We start from the raw sequence: 25,519 nt of genomic DNA, 5'->3' as shown, positions 1-25,519 counted from the left end.
GTGTGAATGGGTGAAAGTAATGCACAATCTCTGTAAAGCGCCTTGGATAAAGGCACTATATAAATGCACCATTTAACATTTACCATTTATATATGACGGTATGTAATGCTATATAACTATACTAATACTTATAACATTATGTTCTCCCACATCTCTTAAAGGGTGATGTATACAGTGTGTGCCAGTGTTGCACACCAACAGCATTGTAACATCAAAAAGCGTCACACTGTGACACATTGTGAGATTGTAGTTCTGCTATTTATTTTTTTATTTGTTTGCAACATGACACTTGACACACAACCAAGTACTTATCAGGCTTTAAGTGTCTGTGCTATCAATTGACTTCCTCACAGAATATTTCCAGCATTTTGTGAATCGTACAAACCTAGCATAGTACCTCAGGACAGGTTGTGTAGTCTTATCTATAGTACATAACTACATATACAATACTCTGTGGAAATGAAGTGGATTTATAGTCGAGTGTTTCTCTGCCAGCTCCACTCTTCTGCAAATCTCTTGTGTTTCATTCATAATTGATGACATTCAACCACAGAATACATTCATGGATGGTGCAGACGTCAGGAATTCCCATGCAAGCTGCTGTTGTGTACAGCATGATTGTATCTGTGCCTTTTTCCCTTCTGAAAACGGACAAACTGAATGTCATCAGTATCACAGTCTAGGCCAATGATCCTCAACCAGGGCCGTGAGCGTAAGGATATTGTAAGTGGGCCCCCAAATGATTGACAAAACTAAGATTTGAATGATAATATGACATTAATATAATATATTAAAAACAATCTTGGCATTTGTTTTTTAACCTTGAAAAGTGTACTATACCAATAGATAAGAACTTAAAGTATACTCTGTTGATCCAAATCAGAACACAATCGATCGATTACGCATTCAAATAAAAGGCATGCAGTCCACCCATCTGACCACAGCTGCCATGTTAAGCGGTCGGATGGGTGGGCCGTGAAAACTTTTGATATCTTCAACTCTGTCCCTGATCCCGAACAGGTTGAGAACCACTGATCTAGGCTGTGATGGCATGATATGAAAATAATACATTGAAAGGAGAGACGGAGATCACGGTGTGCAATACCTGCCTCAAGAGCAGCTTGATAAACCTGGTAGAAAATAAATTTGGGCAAATAAAAAGCAGTGATTAATGAGAAAAAGCTAAATACATGCAAAACCAGAAAACAGGGCTTCATGTGCCTATAAGCTGCAAGTTGACCTGAACAGGCATGAGTAGATGACTAAGATGAGTAGAACAAATTCTACTTATAAAATACGTTTATCTGAAGAAACATACCTAATTATTAAGTGAAATTAAACCTTTTCAACATAACGTGTTATTGCAACAAATGGTCTATGTATAATGTCTTTCTCTGATTTTCAGATTTAACGGCACAAATGACAAGCACTTCTCCAATGAAAGCAGCATATTTTAAGGTAAGGACGCATTTAGTCTTTCATTCCATAGCTCAGGGGTTCTCAACCCATGGGTCGCGACCCCTCGGGGTTCGCCAATTCATTGTCCCCAAATTATTTAAAAGAAAAAAAGATTTTTTTTGCAACTGAATGGCTGGGAAATGGTAATTGAGAGTTTACATAGTACACATAATACATGCATAACCTTTTTCTAATGATTATATCTGATTTCAGTATTCATTTATGATATATTTTCTCTATTATTAAGGTTATTTTTGCAGTCAGTTTGTATTAGGGGTGGGGAAGGGGGCAGGGCGGGGGTCGAGAGACATGGCCAAAGTATTTCCGGGGGTCCCGAGCCAAAAACGTTGAGAACCCCTGACATAGCTGACCACTACTAAAGTAAATCTTTGATCATACATGGGTAAATCCTTAGTGTTAAAGTGTGTTACACATCGCTGTACAAAGGACCTTTAATCTATTTCTGAAGAGCCTTACAGGTCCATTTGATTTTCATTTGTACATTGGTTTAAACTAACACTTTACCGTGTATCACAAATCTCCTCGCAAAAGACACATAAGATAAAGCCCCTTACTGGACAGCTTTTTTCCTTCTTCTTTTTCTCGAATCATGACACTCAGTGGTTAGACTCTAACCGCTGAGTGTCATGATTCGAGAAAAATCATGGCTGACCCTCTAACCGTTAGAGGGTCAGCCATTTTAGTCTTTGAACCGATTGAAGCATCAACGGGGCCATCAGTTACTGCTCCATCCCTGAGTCACCCTGTTGTGACTCACCTCAGAGCAGAGTTCCTGCGGTCGCGAACGAAGCCAAGCACTTTCTTTTGTTATTAACAAAGTTTTTTAGTTTTGGGAACATGTCTATTTGACTCCCCCCAAACACACGCACACGCACACTCACGCACGCACGCACGCACGCACACTCACGCACACCCCATACCCATTTTGTGTAATGCAGTTAGCAGTGACTTAATCTTAATAACCAACAAGTGGAAGGGTCATATTTTGGTCACGACCTGATCGCCAGGCATTGTTGGAAAGTGAGATAGCGCGGATATAAAGAGCAGCCTGTGGTCTAGCCTCTCAGCTAGCTTTGGAGCCGCTTCACATTACATTTTTGTCTTTGTGTTGATGTCACACACCCCCACCCCCTCCCGCCACCCCACTCCAGTGGAGTCCAGCAGCAGGAGAATAAGAGCTGCATTCTGCCCGGGTCGATACAATAGAACCCTTCTTGCCCCGATATTTTCACAACGTGTTTTTGCACTGTTGTATGCAGTAGCCTGAGTATGCGTGCACATTCATACACTACTATGATCTACCCGATCCTGGATTCAGAGTGCTGTGTGTGCTGTACCAGAAATATGCCCGATCTGGTTGAATGTGTTTGTTCAGAAATTCGTACGCCCCTCGCTGTCGAGCAGCATGTTGTTAGCAACGTGCAGCTCAATTATTAGATTAAGTTTCATTTTAACGCTGTAGACCTTTCAACATGCATAACGATACAGTACTTGTGCCTGTAGTGGGTGAATAGTAGCAGCATAGGCTACCAGTAAATACGTTGTGTTAGGCGATGTGATTGGGCGCATGGGGCGACGGGCATATTGCAGTCAGTGACAGAGTAGCCTGCTGTAAACCTAATCTGAAACTAAAAACCCTGAATTTTGCAGAGTATCACGGCCGTACGGCCATGTATTAAATGAGGCTTTCGCCACTGCAGTCCAATTCAATATGGCGGCGCGGCATGAGTTAATGTCTGAGGACTGGAGGAATGTGTCCGGGTCGACGGGGAGAATTCCTCAGTCCTGCGTGAGTAGGTCACTGCACTGACAAGAGTCTGCCTCTTATTTTAGCACGCGCACTGCTTCCCTCCCTCCCTCCCGTCCTGCGTCTCCCTCTGTGTCTCTTTCTGTGAGTCTGTTCATCTCTCTTGCTTTTCCCATTTCGTACTGCCATTTCATGTGCCTCTGTCATTCGTTTCAAGCTATCTTTTCCTCTTTCTTTCTGTCTCGTATTTTCCCATGTCTCACATTGTTTCTGCCTCGCTCCTCTCTTTCTGTGTCTATTGCTTTCTCTCTCTCTCTCTCTCTCTCTCTCATAGTTTCTATGCATTTTCTCTGCCTCTCTCCCTGTCTCGCTTCCTTCTTCTATTTCTCATATCTCTTTCTCGCTCTCAATCATGTCTGTCACTCTCTCTGTCTCCAGCCTTTCTTCCTCATTACTCTGTTCTGATAAATCCATGCCTTTCTGGCTTATCTTTCACCGCCCGTTTCTCTGTCCTACTTTTTATGCCTTTCTCTCTGAGTGTTCACTCGTTGGGCCTCACTCTGTCCTTAGATGTTATATATTCATATTTCTCTCCTTCAAATATTTATGCCTTTCAGTATTTATACTCCAGCAGTCATTCCGCTACTATTATGTCTCCTCTGTGTTTTATAAACCGATCCTTCCTCGATCATTCTCTCTCTTTGGCACATGGAGTTCAGCGCCGGAAGGGCTGGAGGGTGGGGGGAGTGAGAGTCAGAAATACTGATATAGACAGTGTGTGTGTGTGTGTGTGTGTGTGTGTGTGTGTGTGTGTGAGAGAGAGAGAGAATAAGGCACTAGCATGTTATTAATGTAGTGCAGTGCATATTGCGCCTGGTGCTGCTGGTCATGTATGTTTTATAAGGCGTGTTCCCCAGCGGGCCAGAGGCCTTCGTACAAGCTGTCTGTATCCCCAAGTGAGGGAATTTATAGAGTCTCCAGTCCTGATTTGCTCATATTGGGAGTGACAGCAATGAAAAATATATTCTCCCACTGTCTGCTTTTCTTTCTGGTCAATCCGCATAGCTTCTCCTCTTTCTTCAAAAGGCCATGGTTTGGTTAGGGTTAGGTTCATGATCAATAGTTTAAGGGAAACATATGAGGTTCTGGTATTTGTAGTTTTATTTTACATTATATTTGCTGTGGTCTAGATGGTCATACTGCCTAAACTAAACTAAACACATTGTGATATCAAACTAATAATTCTAGAGATTGCATCCTCAAAATGTGAGAACGAAATGTGTGGACGGAATGCATCCTCAGATATTGCGTGCTTGATTGGTTGGAGGTGTGTCATTGTGTGCTGTGATTGGCTGAACATCGCATAACGGGTGTGCCACATGAGCCAATATAAGTGGCAGAGAGAGATGGTGATAGAGCGGTAGAGATTAAGAGAGAAGGGGGGAAGAGAGAGAGAGGGGGAGGGGAGAAAGAGATCATAGAAGCGGGAGAGAGAGGTAGGAGATACTCTGCACATTGTGTATGTCATATCCCTGAACGGTTATAGAGCGTCACAGTCCCGCCCCCTCGAGAGACCCGGAAAATAAATCCCAGTTCATTTTCCTCATAGACTTTTCAGAAAGTATTTATTTAAAGACGTTTACGCCGCAGACAAAGCCAACTCTTGTCGTGATAAATCATTACAATTAACACAATGGTTTGGGCCAAACAAAGAAAAAACGGCAGGTTACAACACTTCTTTTGTTGTTTTTCTTCCTTGTAATTATTTGTTTGGTCTAAAATATTGTGTTTGTTGTCATGATTTGTCACGACTCGAGTTGGCTTCGTACGACACTTCAAAGGTCTTTAAATAAATACTTTTGAAATGCATTGGGAATTATTTCCTGGGCCTGGTGTCGTCATGAAAGGGGGCGGGACTGTGACGCTCTATAGACTAGTGAGATAATACATTTAATTGAAACGAGGTATAACCACAGAAAGCCAGTCCACTTTTCTTTTTTTTTCTTTTTTTTTGCTGACACAGGAAAGCCAAAAATTGCATTTTTAAGTCCATTCACCTTTCTGTGATGTATAACTTCCCACTTGACACTAAGTGAATCTTCCTGATCCAGGTACAGTAAATCCACCCATGTGGTGGTACACACTACACACAGCTTAAAAGAAATGCAAGAGGGGCATTTCATTAACTCTTGAACTATCTGCAGCCACTGCCAGCGTTTTTGAGGATTCTTACTAATCTTTCAAGACTCACTGAATATTCTATTCTATGACTATGTAAACACCAAAAAGACTGTCTGGGAACAGAAAGCAGAGAAATTTTTGGTGTGAAATCTATAATACTATACTAGTAAACCGGCTTGGATTTGTTTTGATCATGTTTTCGCCGGTTGTCCTCTGAACCGGAAGCCATAGATTTACTCAAAGGGTGTGGAAGAGCACCCTCTGTCGTAAACACTGAAAACTGCGTTGGATTTGAAATTACATTAAATGAATTTCAGTCTTACAACATACAAAAAAAAAAACATCTATTGAAAATGTGATACATTGTGATGCCACTGTACTTATGGTCACAATCATACGAACTACGTTATATAGAATAGACTCGATTCCTATGTTAGAGCATGCAAGCTTTCCAAACTCATAATACGTGCACAGACGCGGATTGACAAGCCTGGTTTAGCTCGCCCGTAATTATTACTGGCACGTGTGTTGTGTGCACATGCTTGACTTTAGCCGTTTGTCTGCTGCCAATCCCTACAGCCCCGCCGCCCCAGACTGTTTCAGACAGTGAGGGGAGGTGAGACGTGAGTAATATCGCTGAGTGATGATGTCACGGACAGTTCCGCCAGCTCCTCGCCTCCCCTTCCTTCAGGGTGGCCGTGGCGGAGAGCAGGGACCCATGGGTGAAACACGCCACAGTACATTAGAGACGGGTCGGATCGACACAGGCTGAGATAGAATACAACTGAACTCAGCTCAGGGGGATAGACGTGTGAGTGTGGCAGGGGGAGGGGGGGGGGGTGTCAGAGGAGAAGACAGGGAGACAGATGAAGGGGAGAGACTGAGAATGAGGACGAGATGGAGAGAGTGACAAAACGGAGGACGGATTGAGGTTGACACATTAAAAGAGAGGAGATGGGCTGAGAGAGACATGGAAGTGTTAGGCTCTCCATTATTTTGGGCAGTCCAAAGTTCTACGTTTGTGTGTCTCTTTCTCTCTTTATCTCTCTCTCCCTGTGTTAAGCTGTTGCTCTCCTTAAAGTTCAATACCTTCCTTAAAATAAAACTAAGATTTTAACACTCAAGATAAAGGGTGCTCCCTTTACACACACACACACACACACACACACACACACACACACACACACACACACACACACACACACACACACACACACACACACACACACACACACACACACACAAGTTTATTTGCCATCTCACTGTGTGTCCCACTCTATAATTTGTACCCATGGTCACTGTCTGGCTGAGGGAAATTGCCAAAGGTGAAAATGATAGTGTGAGCTCAACGAGGGTGAAATGACAGGCCGTGATCTGTCTGAAGGACTGCCCGCTTCTTTGTTACAGACACTATTTCCCAGAGGAGGGCTTTATATTAACTCAGAAGGCCACAGTCATTCGCTGTATACAGTATTCATTACTCTTCACTCAAACCCTCAGCATCCCAAAGGATTGCGTGTTTTACTTTTAACCACGTAATTCTATTATGGGCGTGTCATAATAGGCGCACGTTCAGCGAAAATAGGAAAACATCTGGCAAAGCGATTTGGTGCAGTGGTTTTCAACACTTTTCATTTCAAGGCCCATTATTTATTCTGCATTTGAGCCACTGACGGACCACCATTCGATGAGATTTAGCCTATGTACCATTAGGAGAGACAACAGGCATTCATTGATCAAAATAATAATTCTTCTACATTCTCTATAATTGTTTTGACTTCTTGTAAATTAAGTAATTTGATGTTTAAAATAGTTTAACTTTAGAAGGGTTAAAGATCTATGGTCCATTTGGTTGCCAACTCTCCATCATTTAACTGGGGACCACCAAGGACCACTGGTGGTCCCCGGACCACTGGTTGAAAACCACTGATGAAGAGGGAAAAAAGGATACTCCCCAGTCAACTAAGTATGCTCTATTAGGCTGATTAAAATCGGTCTCAAGTGCTCAGGAACCTTTAGTTGGAAGCAGAGAGGGTTTTCTACTACATTCACTTCAAAGTTCTATTCAGTCTCGGCTCCCAGATGACCCCTAATGCTTTGATGTTGCCATCATGTGATGAGCAGATATGACAAATGCAAGTGATCCTATTTGCAATTTTGCTTAAAGAAGCAAAACTTAAAGAAGTTTTGCTTAAAGAAGCAAAACCAAGGCACAATTATCTCAGTCTGTATGTGATTCTTTTCTTATCATATATGGAAATCACTTCTCTGGAATTATAATCGATTTGATTGATGTTGCTAAATGCAACAGAGACAGTGGAATGTAAATGCACTGTAGCTTGTAAACATAAGTGCATGGGATAAATACTACTGTATGGATGCTTAAACATGCTGATGAAGATAAAGGAACAAGAGTGAGGATCGTATTTGGTTTACCACACTGCCTGTACAATCCATATCTCAAAATCATATTAAAAAACTCTGGGAATATGATACACAGTCCAATTGTCGCTGCTCAAGATTTCTGTATGACAGTCTAGACTAGTATAGATTGGTATAGAATAGATCATATGTCAGCAGAGGAATTTATATGAAGGGAAAGAGAAAGAAGGCGGACATGCAGTGTAAGTTGGCAGATAATTACACCTTGATTCAGGTCAGGTCTCACCCTAATTGCATCCCTCGAAACATGAATCAAGTCTTTGTGCTGCTTGTTGAAAGTCTATTGAATAGTTGTTTTTTCTCATTGTTAATTACTGTACTTTATTATCATTATCAAAATATTTGAACCTGATATTTGAAACTGGTTCTGGAAGTGTACATATGGAACCAAATGGATCTTTACATTTTTGGTTCATTTGGTCTCCATGTAAATAAACAGTCTGAGCTCGGTCACTACAGACAGACACAGGGTCTCTCTGTGATGCATCACAGTTCACAGCCTGTATGGGAGCTTCTACTAAAGGAAAAGTGAGATGTGCTCTTTAGGCTGCGAGTAGCTATTTTAGAGTCAGATTCACCATACTCTCAACTCACTTCTCCCAGACAGTGCCAGATGTCACTCCACCAAGGTCACAGTGGTCAAATATGGGCAGACCTCTGCACCTGATCTGATGATCGCCAAATTAGCTGTGTCTAGTGGAGTGAAGAAATTTCATCACACATACATGGGAGAAAATATGTTTAAATGAAATAATGTATGTAAAAAAAAAAACGTTTTAAAATAATCAAGCAACCTATAATATTATATTAATAACATTATAATTATTAATCATTTTTAAGAAATGTAACACTTCCAACATGCAATCTCCTCTCCGCCCAAAAATAATGAAAAGATTATAATAACATACTGTAATAGAATGATTTTTATTTATTTATATATAACTACAACAATATGTGTAATCTCCTAGCCCCTTTTCACAGCTTCTGTGCAGCAGTGGAAAAAAGCACAGTGGAAAAGTGCAGGAATGTCAGCCTCATCACTCATCACTAGTTCTCTCTTTCTCTCTCTCTCTCTCTGTCGCTCGTTCTCTGCATTTCCTCTCTGCCTCACTTGAATATCCTTTCTAACTGTCACTGACCTCAGAGCGTTGAAGTTTTGCCTGTAGATTAGAGTGGTCTCTCCCCTGTGTGCAGTTAGCTAGCTGGTGTGCTGCTGGTAACGCGTCAGCCATGCCACCCCCCCCCCCTCCCCACACCCTCTATGGTGCATCGCCCCCACTCTCTCGCTTTCAATCTCTCTCCTTCTCTCTCCTTCACTCCCCTCGCCCAGCTTCATATTGATCTGAATTCATTTGTTTCCTATTGATCTGCCACTCCGCCCTCTGCTGCCGCATTGAACAAACACAAGGACACACACCAAGTGCACACATCCATGCACGTTTTACACAGACACCATTACCAGACAAGTTTACCGCAACTGCACACATGCGTCTGCTGCTACACACACAAAGTTCTGGTGTGGACATAACGCACGTCCACACCTCCTGTATCACACACACACACACACACACACACACACACACACACACAGACACACACACACACACACACACACACACACACACACGCGGTGGGAGATGAGGAAGGTAAACGCCATTTTGCACAGTACAGACGTGACCTGCACCACCAGTGTATGCAAGTCATGAACATGCTCCTTGTCTGTGTCTAACACACACACACACACACACACGCAAATGCATGCACACACATGCCTCATACACAAATCTGCACACTTCAGTACAGTATATATCTACAGTATAGGCCTCATACATGCATGCATAGCCTACTCTATCTCCAGTCAGGCAGAGCTCAGAGATTGATGGTAGTGAGGCTTGGGGAGGTCCCTCCTCAACCATCAGACAAGCTAATGACACAGAGAGTAGCCTGGATTCAATATTGATCCAACACCTCAGGAGTGAGATGACAGCAGAGTGTCACAACAGAGCTGGCAATGGCAACACAATTAGTACTGCAGTTCAATGCAATGTTTTCAAGTGTCCAGCAGGTTTAAATGCATTACCACATAAACAAAATGCACATATGTATTGGTGGAACAGCACAGAGACCAAAATGGCATTTAAATTACATGAGAAAGGTGCTCTCAGTATAGACTATAGTGCAAATCCCCCCGCCCCCCCCCCCCCCCCCCCCCCCATGTTTCTCTTTGTCTTTAGCCCCTTTTGGACAACTGGGTCAAATTTGGCACATACCAGTTAATGGCCAAATATAGGTGATGTAGAAAAAGGAGGCTGTCAATGCCTAGTGGGTCAGTTTTGACACATGCCAAGGTAGGACTGGAAGTACTTTGGCGCCATCAAGTAGTTTGGAGAATAAATTACATTAATTTGAAAAAGCAGGAAGTGGAGATGACAGCACATGGCTCTAGTCTAGGCTGCCAGTGTAAGACTTACTGCCCAAATCTGAGATTAGTTGTGCTAAAATAAAAATACACAACAGCTAACCCGATGACTCAACTATAGAAATATTGAAATAGATTACATTTACCTTACCTTTGTCTGAGATATTTGGCAATGTCTGCAAATTTGACCCATTGAAATATATTCAGGAATTGAGGTCCTTGGCCTCCTGAGAAATTGCAGAAATAAAATGATGACTGATTTTGTGTAGTAGTTTGCAAGAGTAGCTGCAGACAGGCACACACGACAGATCGCAAGATCTCCACCTGAAATAATACATGGCACTTATAAGAAAACAGAATGTTATGTGATAATTACAGTGAGATCAGTCACAATCTGATACATTGGCCTGGGCGGCTGGCGTAGCTATCTAGGCTGCTAATCCAGCCTGACAGTGCGGTGCGGGTTCGAGTCCTGAACCCGAGGTGACACGCAGCAAAGGTTGCTTTGCTGCGTGTCACCCCCCCTCTCTCCCCATTTCCTGTCAGACTAGTACTGTAATCTATCAATAAAGGCAAAAAAGTAATCCCATTGATCATGGAAGAATTATTACAGTATACAGCACAGTGACTCATAGATTTTTTTCCCTCAGCAAATATGTACAGGAACATTTGTTTTATGTTATGATAAACCTTGACAGTACTTTTCACTCCACCTACAAATCCCTCAATGCCCCCCCTGCCCCTCAGTCTTCAACTGGTGGCATCAAGTTGCCATGACACCAGACTGTTTGTCTATACCCTCTGACCTCCTCTTAGGACACTCTGCACTCAATCAGACTGCATCTCCAGCAGTGGCTTCAGTTCAAAGGGGGTGGGAAAAGAGAGAGAGGGGTGGGGGTAGAGGGGAGTAGGAAGGAGCAGCATTTCCTCCCGGTGATGTTAGATAAGATGGCACCATAAAATGGCATCTCCCCTAAGTGCTCGCGGATCGGAACATGGTACCGGGTACCCCACATAGACGAGACATACACGCGTGCACACACACACACACACACACACACACACACACAGAGAGAGAGAGAGGTGGGTACTCCGTGCTGGCAGTGAGCACGTACAGAGTTACACACATAAACGTGTCTCCATGTACATTGCTTCATGTTGCGTTGACATAATTATTGCATCTGTTTTGCTGGAGGATGTTTAATTTATGATGTGGGATTGTACTGTATATTCTGTGGTTATTAATGTATTATTCACCTCCATTGTCTTTAACCATCTCTACACTAGTGCATGTGTCTACTCTGCATGCTCCATACATTCTTTGTTGACGACACAATGCTAATATTAATTTTCCCGTCACTTTTTGTCCACCCGTTAATTAATTTAATTCTCTGCAGACAATGTTTCATCCCTCCGTCTTCAAGTATTCAGTCCCTGCCGCGATTTACTCTGATCGTTGATTGGTCCATTAAGCTGTAATTAATTATCTTGTTGTATTGTGGATGTAATTATGCCCCACATAATATTAAACTCGAAACTTAACTTTGGTGTTTTGGTTTGGAAAATGTAAAGATGTGCTGTGATTCCCCCCCCCCCCTTCACTAAAACATAATCATCAGGTACTGTGATTATACTAGGAGGAAGTATACCTGGTTTTCACCTTAGCAACACCCACCTGAACTTAATCCTAGCCCACAGCTGTTGTAGCCTGGTTAATAAACCAGACTACTATCGCACGGATCGCGGGATATTAGTCTGGGGAGGCTCAGTTGGATTTCATTTCCAGGGGGGCGGGTTCAAACATTATCTCTTTGACGCAATTGGTCAGAGCTACTGTCAGTCAAAGGTCTCAAGCGTTGAAAGTCACTGTGCCAAAGCCCGCCCATATTGCATACCGTGTCCCTATTGGGTGCCCCATTTCTCTGGTGTAGGAAATGGGCGTACAATTGAGCCTCTCCAGGCCGTAATCCAATTTTTTTTTTTTGCCAACGGCTGATTCGGTCTGGTTTATTAACCAGGCTACAGCTGTTGTAGTATGATCATGGGGGAGCGGTTATGGGAGTAGTGGTGTTTTGATTGGGCCTTTTGACTCAAAGGCTTTCAGCTTTCAGGAAGAAAGCAAAAATACACAAGGAAGACATATTTGAATATTATAACCACACCCGGGGGTCTAATAGACTAGTAATGTTAACTATAGACACATACAAAACAGAAAAAGTACAAAAATCACGGCACTCCATCTTTAAACTATGGGGCCCCCTGAGAAGGTTGTGTCTGGATAGCTGACTTTATTTTTTTATTTATTCTGAAAAGTGTGTTTATTGTTGTTCCATTTCCTATCCTGTGATGTGCTAATAAACCGCATGATGCTCTGTTGATTTCAGGAATGCTGTGGTCTACCCTGGAAACTCCCCGGCGAGAGCGGAACTATGGGGAAAAGTCTCCCGACAAGTCCCTGGCTGTGAGGTAAAGCTGTGAGGCTAATATTAGCTAATATTGATGCAAAAGTAAAAGACTGAATGTAATAAAATGACAGAGAGCACAACATCTAAAGTAACTTTATCTTCAAACGCAAGGCTGTCATGGAAAACTCTCTGTCTCTGTGGCTCTCTCTGTGTCTCTCTTTGAAATGCATCAAGTCAAATGCACCAAGTCAAGTTTATTGACTGACAAAAATAATTTTGTCAGCAACAAACTACTGTCTGTCTCCTATGTTTTACCTAACATACAATCCAACTCACTTAATAAAGCCAAATCGCAGGGACATAATGTATGTTATTTAACGTAATTGCATATTGGTGCTGCAAGTACTGTAACAGACTTGAGCGATTATTGGATCCGCCCCATGTATTGTGCGCAAAATATGCTCTTACGCACCTAGAAGTGCTCTCTCTCTCGCGTGCCCTGTGTCTAACATACAGTACATAAACACATAGCACACACAATTTGACTTAATCAAATGTGAAAGAAAAGCAATTCAACAAAACAGTATACATTATATAAGATGATTTCATATTGGCCCTATACATAAAAGTAAAACAAAACCTTGATTGTGGAATCAGGACATTACATTGTGTGGCAAGAAATATACTTAACATACTTTTTCATGGACATGAAACACCACATCTGCTTGTGCATGCACAATTGCACACCCACACTTTCTTTCTCATGCTCTCTCTTTTGCATTCTTATTCTCTCGCTTTCTTCCTCCTCTCTTTCTCATCGGTATCACTCCAATACTCACGCACACACACGTATACACACACACAGGCTCACAACAGAAATTGGCAGGCACAACCCAATAGCCACTGACAACAGTGCCCTAGCAACCATTGGGCATTGTGCCAAGCCATTGAGGTTGCCTGGCAATGTGTTCCCATGGCAACATTTTCTGCCTTTGTAAATAATAAGGTACGAGAGAGGGAGAGAGAGGGGGGGGGGGGAGAGAGAGAGAGAGAGAGAGAGAGGATGAGATGAGATGAGATAGTTTGGGAGATATTGCACTACGTAGAATCTCGTTCTCGATCTTAAGAGCTAATAATTTACACTGTGATATTTATTCTGGCTCTGAATCCAATTGTCCTCTGGCTGAAGAGGGGACAAGTTAGCCTCTTTGGTGGCCTGAAGTCCTGCTCCCCATGCAGGGGATCAGACTTAATATGAAAAGGGCATGATGCTGAATGTGACCCCACCATTCAAGCCTCCACTCTCATAAGAACTGTGTTGAAGTTAGATTGACTCTTTGAGCAGTGCGTCCATTGTACTGTACATTAATTATGGATTTATTATTTTCGACAGACAATTGCTAGAATCACTTACAGTACTTTAAGACTAAAGGCTAAGTTTGCATGTTAACTAAACCTGTGGCCAATAAAAACCTAGGGGCCTGTATTATTTTGTCCTGCAGTTAAGGACAAAATCAGATTTTCTGATTTACTGGAAACAGTTTTCACTTGTCAAGGAATTCAAATCACGTCTTACCCATTCATGTACTGTTGCTGGGCAGATCTCTCAGTTCAGGGTGGTATTGTAGTGTCTGTCACAAAACACACAAAGAGTCATCACTCGTCAACAGTGTATAAACAGTGGAACTGTCACCTGATCACATTTCTTTAGCTTTGACGGCGGAACATGAGGAACCTTTACCACTATTGCAGAGAAGAGTTTCTGTGATTGGCAATGATTATTGGCAAAATCGTTCTCTATCCGATTATGTAGTTCTCTCCGGTCAGTCTGTCTTTGGTCACATATGGGGGACTCTTATGGCTTACTGCTCTTTATATTATAGTAATTATAGTCGTCGTCGTCGTCATCCCCCCACAAAACCAACATTACATAAATGCACATACTGGGCTATAACTATTTGCTCTTTGTTCTAGTCTTCCTCCGATCTTTGACCTTTAATAACTAATATAGATTTCATCTTCATATATTCTAGAGGATCAATTACTGAATGGGCCATCGATTGCATGAGACAAAATAGAGTCCTTCATCCATACATTCTTCCACTGAATGTATGTGTATTGAGTGTACATGTACGGTATCGGCAATGCCAAGTTTCAATACTGTTGACAGAGCAGCATTGAAGCACTTTAAATCACTTGAATATAGTTTCTAATATTTGAACTTAGGATATGCACTGGTATCCAGGGTAATAGCCTGGCAGTTTTGGCAACTTGAGAGACAAATACTTTATCCTCAGCAGAAAAGCCTCTTTGCACATTTTTGTAGGATTACAAATACAAGTCATTTTAGTTAGCTTGAGACTCACCAGATGGTTTTCACAGTGTTATTGTTAATATAGCAGATATTTGTAGAATTGTATTCTACTGTTCTACTGAAATTATCAAACTGATTAATGCAAGAATTTTATTGAGCAGTTTTTGTTTGAAGCAAAGGATAACTTCTTAATATACAAAGTGAGGTTTGATGGTAAACCCGATATTAAAAATAATTCAATAGAATTGCCTCGTGGCAAATTACAAGACACTGTCGGAACTACCTGTTATTTGATAGAAACCGATTGTCTTTGAGATTTTGCCATTGGCCAGATATGCCCTGTGTTTTCGACACAACCAATTTGTTTTTTCAGACTGAAGAGGGTGAACTGTAATCCTCACAAAGCTTCACCTGACCCTAAACTAACTGGGACTGATACACACTGCCCTGGCGTCCAGCGCAGGGGGCTTCCCACCAGACTTGATTTGGCACAAACACACCCAGGCAGACTGGCAAAGAGCTGGCATTGGCACAACCATGCCGCATTCATGCGTGATCCGACTGCGAATGAGTCAGTGGTGAGAGAGATTTAACAAGGATGGGGGTGATTCAAGGGAATGAAAGGAACGGGTGGGGTTGGGGGTAAACTCTGGGGGTATGAACAGAGAGGTTGTCAAAAGGAAAGAAAAGAAAGATAAAAGTTGTAAAAGATATTGAGGCCTGAAATGTTTGGCGATGGACAAATTAGAGGCGCTTGGAGATTTGGGAGGAGAGCAAAAAAAACAGAATGAAGGTTAGGCAGAGGGTGGGCTTTTAGCATGGCGTAGGCTGAGCGAAACAGAGACGGCGAGGTGAGGTGAATGGGGTTTGGATTTGGAAGCCATCCAAAATGAGTATTAAAAGAACCCCCGCACACACAAAAAAGAAGGATCTGCTACATCTCTATTAAGCTCAATGTGCTGTAGCCTTTGAGACTCAAGCCCAACACAAACCGGCTCCGTCCGACGCGGCGCGACGCGTTGCCGCGCGGCGAGACCTGGCAAATAGAACTGGTTCTATCGGCGCGTCAGGCGAGGCGCCAGCGCGCGTCGGACGCCGCCGGTGTGCGATAGGTTCATTGAAAATAACGGAGGCGGCTGTTTTGACGTGCGGTGTTCGCAGACGGTGTGGGAGGCCCTTCACTTGGGCCATCTCGTCTTTTGCAGTAGTTGAATGTCAAGTCCCAAGTACAGCTGGAGACTGGAGACTGTGTAGTAAATATTTATCACCATTGTGGACTTCAATATCAGCATGTTTATTGCTAGTCATAACCTGGACCTGTGGTAAACGCAGTAGACATTCATATATACTTACCAATGAAGGCATCTCTTGACATACTGGTCAATAAAGATGTCAGTGCTGTCGGATGTTTAGGCTAAAGGTTACATACATACAGTAATATAGGCTTCAAATGTAGTGAGTCCCAAGCTAATGCATGTAATCTCCAATGTCTTGCCGGTGTCATGTATGCCAACTAGTAAACACAATTGCAGTGATTCTTTTTTTTCTGTGAGATCTCAGTCATCTCATACCTGAAGGTTTTATTTTTTGGTGCATTGACCAAGCTGAATGGGGAGCCTAGCAACTCAGTGGTGCAGTACTATCAAGTAATCAATGAGTCCCTGAGACACAAAGGTGGACTGTCAAAACACTGCCTATGACCGCTAACAACAGCCAAATTGCTGCTTTTTGCAGGAGTAAAAGATTGGCACCTCAGTCGGACGTCTGGTTGCGCCTTGTTATTTATGGTCTATAATGAGGAAGGTTGACATGATCGTGCAGTTCATTACTTTATTTTCTGCTTTCATTCGGTCAGTCGGCAATGCTTTTAGGTTACAGTACAGTACTAAGAACCTTTTTTGCTTTATGCTTAATTAGAGCTTCAAATAGTGTGTATATACCCCCTTAATGACCAGTTGTTTAAAACGTACTTGCATGATATTATACTCCCATTAATAGTGAGGCACTCGTTATTTATTTTACTACTTATGTTTATACATTGCTGTGAGCTTGTAAATCTGCTGTTTTTGCTATTTTTAAGGGGCGCCAGCCCCTCCTATACACAGGTTTAATGTTTGTCTTTGTAAACGTTGTTTTGTAAACGCCATTGACAATGACTTTAATATATTAGCGCCCCTCACTTCACACAGGTGTGATTTTTAAAAGATGAGGGGGTATATAATATAATATATAGTATATAATTTTCCTTTGTATTGGAAAAGGAGTGCACACAAAGTGATAGTAATACTATTAATGATTCATTATTATTATTAACATGTAGTTGTACATGTTGCAGAAATAATGTGTGGTTGTCACACAAAAAAGTCACACCTGGACATGTCTCACAGCACACCTGTGTGCTGTTAACAGTATACATAGTTGATTTGTTCTATGTAGGTGTTAATGAGAGATACATGGTTATCGTCGTTTCACAATGCATCACAGAGTTTGATCCAGTACAGGCTTTACCCCTGGTGACAATGGCAAAAGGTTACTAATGGCTCTGTCAAATGAAATGACACGAAAAGAGAATGGTAAATGCAATGGACTTGTTTAGATGTCTGCCTCTGAATTAGTATGATGATGGTCAGGCTTGTCTTGTCAGTAGAATTCAATTGAGCGATCAAGAATGTGGGAGATTTCATGTGCTCCTATTGTGTTGTTGAAGTAGGTCAGAGAAACGTCCATTGTAAGCATCCGCAGGTAAAGTGCTTGTCTTTGTGCTCGGAGACAGCAAAGGTTTCGCCTCAGTGGTGGGGGTGGGGCTTTGAGATGTTCTGTCTCTGCCCACAAGAGGGAGACAAGTCCACAGAAATACATAAGGGATGCATGGGTAGTATAGGTAGATGATCTCAACTGTATCGAGTACATTATTTATAATGTGTGTAATTATATTGATATTACATGCATGCATGAGATTAATTGCACGATCCAACTGATGAAGAATGAGATATGAGTTGTCACACAGGAATATAGAAAAAAAAAAAATATATATATATATATATATATATATATATATATATATATATATATACATATATATATATATAGTAGACACATGTTTCACAAGGGCATACAGAGAGATGAGAGAGAGAGAGAGAGAGCCAGAGAGGCTCCAGCGATGATGACCCTGCTCTAGTGCTCTGCAGTGTGAGGTAGTTGGTTGTATGGTTTCGCATAATAAACAGCCTGGAGATAACTGTACAACCTTCTAGCTTTCCCTGCGGTGTCACCACATCTTCAGTCAACCCACAAAACCCCATAGTGGTAAGTACAGTATGACTGCCAACTCTATCCAATCCCTCTGACCGTTTGCACATGGCGGACACTCATCACTGTGAACATGGGCAATGGGAAAAGTAGGAGAGGAAGTGAGCAACTACACAGAGTGTACCAACGTTATAAGCACATTGAAAATAGCTGACGCGCCGCACAACACACGACACATGACGTACGGGCGGCGGCGGTGGCTCAGGGGTAGAGTGGCTGGATGGTAACCGCAAGGTTGCCAGTTCGAACCCGAGCTCCCCCAGAGTTGGTGTCGAAGTGTCCTTGAGCAAGACACTGAACCCTATTGCTCTTGATGTGCTGGTTGGTGCCTTGCATGGTTTCCACTGCCATCAGTGTATGAATGTGAATGTAATGCACAATGTAAAGCACCTTGGATAAAGGTGCTATATAAATGCACCATTTATCATTTTACGATGAAGCATAAATCAGGCTTTAGGAAGGTTTGCTTTGTAAACACTGAATTCAATTCAATTGTGATAGTGTAAACATGGTGAGGAGAGAAGTATTTTCATGCTTTGAGACAAGGGAGACCGGGATTGGGCTATGGGAGTATGGGGATCCAAGTCAATATTTGCAAAGATTTTTCAAATATTTTCTACACTGCAATGTACATCATGTATAGTATATTCTTTGGTGTCAATATGGTTCTGTACACATTTAGATGTATTAGATATATGCCTCTTTGCTTTTTGTTCTCGTAACCTTGTCGGCATATTCTCTGGTATATTGAAAGAAAAACACTGAAGTGGAATATTAATTAGATGAGGTACATCTGGGGAAAGAGCTATATTAAAATTATATTTTGCTATGTATGTACTACGTTATCTCTTTACTGTTAAAGAAATGACGAGGTATGAACAATTATCTTTTGAAGCCATATTCTGATTATGGTTCCTAGATAAACCAGACATCAATATACGAACCTTTCTCTACAGCTGTTTAATTTGGTGCGCGGCACAATCTTGAGGGGCTACAGAGCCACATATCGATAAGGTCGATGTGTTTCTGCACTTTTCCAGCATGGCCATACACATATTGCATCGAACATTAACTTAAAATGTGAGGGTGTGAATTTAAATGACGTTTACCTATAAAAGTCACAATGCTGATTATGCTCAATTGGTTACAGACATGGTTACAATGACAATTGTATTGTCTGTGTACAGCTGAGATCTTACTGTGCACATTCCAATTCCATTTTAGTTCACCCAGTTCAAAATATAAATGATGTATTTACATAATATTAAAGCCACCATTTATATTTAGAATTTGAACGAAAATGCACGCCAATCACTAAGCTTGTCGATTGGTTATTTTCGGTGAGCGACATAATGCGCATTCAAGTATAAATCAGGCTTGAGTATCAATATGTCCTGAAGTATGGGCTGTACGTGAACTCCACTGTCGCCTCGTCGTCCTCCTCCTTCCTGCACCCCCGCCCACAACCCCCACCACCCGCCACCCCCCCCCCACCCTACTCCCCCCCTAGTCCCCCCAGTGTGTCTGGCGAGTGGCTCAGACAGTCAGTATCCGCATTGCGTTGCAGTGCTCCAGTGAGGAGGGGAAAAAAGAGCATATATCAGCAATCTCTGGCTGGCACTGCTCTTTTCTCCAACGCACACAAAGAAATGACTCCCCAGCCCGTTCCAACTCGGGAAGAAACACAACCATGATAATAGAAATGCCTGCCATCCGCTATTTGCAAACCTCTGGGTGCAATAATTTGTTTGCGCGTTTCACCTTGACATGCCGTTATTCTGTTCATGCCGTCGGCTGTTGAGGTGAATTTTGTTTTTCCTCTTCCACTTAAAAAAAAAAGTCCTATTGTCTTCTTTAACATACTAGTTTTAGCATATGTATTCGATGTATTCGATGTGTTCAAATAAACCCCAACGTGAGGCAAAAATTCCAAGCTCGCATGGAAGTTGCTGCGTGTCATTGCAAATTCTCGATGGCTTCATTATCACCCGCCACAGGACAAATCAATCCACCCCTCACCGCAGGGAGAGATAGATTGATATGTGATGGATTCACGTAGCGATAGCAGTCTATTGTGTTAATTGTGAGGAGGCTAGTGCTAGTGTCATTGCGATGAGAATGGCTGGGAGGTTAATCACCTTTAGGCGTGCTGTGGCTTTGATCCCCATGCTGTGTGAAATCCACAGCCTGTGTGTGTGTGTGTGTGTGTGTGTGTGTGTATGTGTGTGTGTGTGTGTGTGTGTGTGTGTGCGCGCTCTCTCTGTCTCCGCCATCCTCTCCTCCCTCCGTCTCTCCCTCCTCACGTCTCATGCACACATTGACTCACTTTCCCAGATGCCCGGGCACACGCACACTGTGCACACGCAGATGGGCATGTGCACACGTGCATATTTAGTTTGTCTTTGCCAGATTGCCCGAGCCACAGCTGTGTACAAGCACAAACACACACGTGTGCACGCACGCGCGCACACACACACACACACACACAGTCACACACACACGCACCCATCCTGTTGGCACAGACAGACAGTACACATACAGACACACAGACGTGCATGATTGTAGACTGCAGGATGGGCGAGACAGGACGTCATGCCTGGAAGAAATGCAAGGGTTAGAGTAAGAGAGAGAGAGAGGGGGGGGGGGGGGGGGAGAGAGAGAGATGAAATGAGGGGAAGGCGGGTGAGGCAGGGCAGGGGGAGGCTGGGACAGAATGATAGAGAGAGTGCAGGAAAGAAGAAAGGAGAGCGATAGAGAGAAACAGAGAGAGCGCTACAGCACGCTGCTTGCATAAGTGTCTATTTGTGTCTTTGTGTGTGTGTGTGTGTGTGTGTGTGTGTGTGTGTGTGTGTGTGTGTGTGTGAGGGTGTGTGTGTGTGTGTGTGTGTGTGTGTGTGTGTGTGTGTGTGTGTGGTGGTGAGTGTGCGCGCATGTGTGCACGTGTAGCGCACCCTTGTGTGTACGCACGTATGTGTGTGTGTGTACATGTATGTGATGTATATAGGTGACACAGATTTATGAGGGGAGGGGGGGTCATACATAGAGGCGCTGCTGGCTGTGGTTGTTGGGGGAAGTGTGTGTGTCTGTGTGGTGTGGGGGGGGGGGGGGGGGGGGGGTATTGGTACAGCACCAGATAATGGAATCAATGCAGTTGTGTGTGTGTGTGTGTGTGTGTGTGTGTGTGTGTGTGTGTGTGTGTGTGTGTGTGTGTGTGTGTGTGTGTGTGTGTGTGTGCATGTGCGTCACCGTGCATGTGTGTGCGTGAGCGCGAGTGTGAGTGTGTTGCGCACGCACATTATGTACACATGTGCCTGTGTGCATGTGTTTGCGCACACGTATGTAATGTATGCGTGTGTGTGTGTTTGCACTCGTCTACCTGCCTCACAGTCGTCGCCTGCTTGGACCACTCGCCTGGAGAATTAGCGTTGTGACTTGGCAGGGGGAGACAGTCACAAACCAGAGGCTAGGGGACAGCGCCTGAGAGAGGGATAGAAGAAGAGGAGAGACAAAAAGAGGGGGGGGGGGGGGGGGGGGTTAGGGTGGAGGGGGGTACGAGAAGGGAATAGTGCGGGCAGCTCTTTCGTTTGCCGCGGCTTACGGTGCCGAGGAACAAGGAAGACAGCGAAGATGGGTCAAGATAGGTTTTATTACGCATTGTATTTTCTTTAACCGCTGGATTAAGTATCAGATTGTTTTACAGGAGGGGGGGGGGGGGGGGATCAATAACTCGTGAGAGTGCATTGGTGTGTATGTGTGTGTGTCTGTGTGTATCTGGGTGCCTGTGTCTGGGTGTCTATGAGTGTCTGTGTGTATCTGTGTACATGTGCTCTCGTGTTCCGTGCATGCCCTCGTGTGGATGAACGTGCACGCTATCACAACTAAATAAGTGAGGGGATGCATTTCGATGCCAGCCAAAGCTGGAACGGTGAGTTTGAAATTGAGTTAGGTTAGGTAGCCCCGGCAGATGATGAGAGACGGAGTCAGACCGACTACATTTATCAGACGCCATCTTCCCCCCCCCCCCCCATTTCATGCCTGCTTTCATGTTCATTCTGTGTGACATATGCAGTTTTTCTTACGTGAGGTTTTTTTATTTTGAAATTGTTGTGTTCATTCTGCCTCTATCCTTTGGTTTTCAGACACCATTCTCTGTGTGTATCGCTTTCGAGAGCAAAGGAGGAGCTCCTAAAACTGGGACAGGGAAGAATATTTCAAAGCACAGACAAAGAGCAGAGAGTCTTATTTCTCAAGCAGTGCTGACTACGCTTTGTACGCATTTGTTGAGTTGCATGTTTTGTCTGGATGTGTGTACACGGTAAAATCCTCAGTGGTTTCACAATCCCCAGTTACTCTTGGGATTGTGAAATGTAACCAAATGGTCCGGTAATCCATTTGCTGACATTTGTACTCTCTCTTAAATTAACATTCAGGGTTTTACAGTATAGGTACCTGCGTGCACAATTATGTTTCATGTCATTAGGTTGGCAAGTTTGAGATGTGGTCTGCTGAATGGGATATGAGAAGCATGGGCTATGTACCACCTTACACAAACTGAGCTGTTTGATTTTCTACTGGCAGTTTAAATCTTGCTCATCTTCTCCATGAGGCATAAGTTTCGTCAGGCTTTTGTGACATTCATTTGTCTGGGGAAGAATAATTCAATGTTGATCTCTGAAGGCAGAATGTCTTTGTCATGGGGGTGTGATTGCATAATCCTATGAGATCACAAAGCCTCTAGGACATATGAAGACAATATGGTCTGCCCTGGTACAGCTGTGTGTGGCTGTTTCACCGGTGTGCGCAACAAATGCGTCTTCTGTCTAAATACTATATGTCTTATGTTCTGCAAAGATCTTGTCCGGCCAGACACCGTCAAGCTTGACGACTGTATGATTGTTCCATTTATACTGTATATAGAACGTGCTTTGTACATTACATTTGAGGATCTGTCAGTCTGTTTTCCTGTCTAGAAATGCTTTGTTGTCCCTGTCTGCCAGCAGGGGGCGTTCTGTTTGAAGACTTTGCTGCATAGATGGACTGAATAGCTGGTGCCTGCTAGTCAGGAGGGTAGATTCTGCATATTGCTCATGGTTTTGACATGGAAGGGCCACCTCTAAGTACCATGTTGATAAATTATTTGACAGCTGATTTTAACCTCTTTCTCTCTACTTTTTGTAGGTTGTGAGTCCATGCTCTTGGCGGCGTCGTCTGAGGATAGGATGTTTCGAGACAAAGATGCCACACCACAGCCGCATTGGGCAATGCAACAGTTCATAGTAAAATATCTCCATATGATATTTTACTTAAGTTTGTATGAAAGTTACCTATCGGTGAGGAATTAAAAACGTAATTACTTGTTATTTACCCCGCTTTCAGACCAATAGTGTTTCTAGGTGTGCTTCATTGTCCCTGAGACCCTTAACCTGTGAAGATATGAAAGGTCACAGGTTAGGTCCTTGGGAACAAAGTTGCACACATTTGCAGCTGTTGAATTAGCTGGACCAAATCACATCCAAAATATTAGTTGCCTTCATATGTTCCTTCTTGCATCAGGAGTTCACTGCTGATATCAACAGAATTAATGTGCAAGCCTTCCTAGCCCAAGCGTCTAATTGTATGAATTTATCTGTAGAGATTTCTTTGACTTTTGGCTGTTTCAAAATGCACATTTATGTGAGAATTTACAATGTGCAATCTTTGACATTATTAGTGAATTGTTAAGACATAAGAAAACAGTTGCAACGTCATTAACTCTGCAGGGGACAGTGCCTTGTGGCTGGCTTCATGGTGAAAAACAACAAAAACATTAACTCTGGAGGGGACAGTGCCTTGTGGCTGGCTTTATGGTGAAAAACAACAAAAACACCAGCTTGTTTGAATGAGAAGACAGCCAAGGGTTGTGACCCCGTCATATATTCCACCTGGGATTATTTAATCTCCATGTCGCTACAGAAAATGTCCTCCAGTTGACAAATTAGGCCATGCTTAATTGCTTATCATTGTTAAATCATCTCCTTCACTATCACTACACGTCGATGAAGATGTTTAGTCAAAACACATCCCAGGAAAAATTGTATTTGCACAGAGAAAATTGTGAGTGTTGCATCCAATTATATTCCTCTTTTTTTAATGAATGATGATTTATGCCCTTAGACTGTAAATGTGACAATAAAAGACTTAAAACAGGGAACATTTTGTTGTATTTTACTTTAGGGTCAGTGTTATGTAACTTGTTTACAACTACTACTATGAAACCGCAGCATTCAAAATAAAATGAAAAATATTATAAAATATACCCAGATGTGTGTCATATAGTTTACAGTGTTAGTATTGTTGCAATTAAATGTCGTAATATTTTACACAATATTGGTATGGATTTCCATAAGAAATGTACATTTAAACTCTTCAAAACATATTATGAATAAAATGGATATATCAGGCTGTTAATTGAAAATAAGTCAAAATGTTTTGTCTTTGTTATAGCCTATTGCAGTGTCCAAGCTGTTCAAACCCTAGACTTGTTCTTTTGACATGCCTCCAAACAATTAACAAATCGCTGAAGCTTACACTTCTCAAACAATTAAATGAAAACAATTTGGCTCTCTCACAAAGGCTTTGCCATGACATTATCCAGCAAGGCTCGCTCAGTGTTCCTTGGCTCTGCGCCTGTCTGTGTTTGTGCATCCTGGGACAGTTGACATTGATTGTGCAGGAGACAGACTGAGACACATTAGTATCCAGCTCGCCCCTGCCGCTGAAAAACACATTAACTGGCTGCATTGGAAGCCCTGTCTGGTAACCATGGCAAAGCACACAGGGAGGGAGTGGAGTGGGGTAGGGTGGGTTGATACGGGGCAGCGAGTTCAGCAGCACAGTCTCTCTGGGGCCGGGCTCGTCTCTCAAGCACTCCTTTACTTTCCTACAGCGGTATCTGCCATTCTCCCTCAGCTTCCCTCTCATCCTCTTTTGAAGTGTGACAAACCCACTGTCTTTTTCTACTCCCCCCCCCACACCACCTCTCTCCCTCTGCTTGTCTTACTATTTCAAATAGACAGGCACATTTGCATTCTTCTTTCTCACCTTGCACTCTTGCGTTATTCAGGATGACCTCATCACTCTACCCTTCCCTCAGGCCCCCCTCCATTTCCCAGTGACATAATTATTTGTCCTCTCTTCTGGTTCGATCCTGTTCTTATGAAGAAACACGGGACAGGACGGAAGAT

This window comes from Protomyctophum parallelum (genome assembly GCF_964188405.1).
Source record: "Protomyctophum parallelum genome assembly, chromosome: 1".
Taxonomy (NCBI): Eukaryota; Metazoa; Chordata; class Actinopteri; order Myctophiformes; family Myctophidae; genus Protomyctophum; species Protomyctophum parallelum.
The sequence above is the reverse complement of the archived record's forward strand: the minus strand, read 5'-3'. Positions refer to the sequence as shown.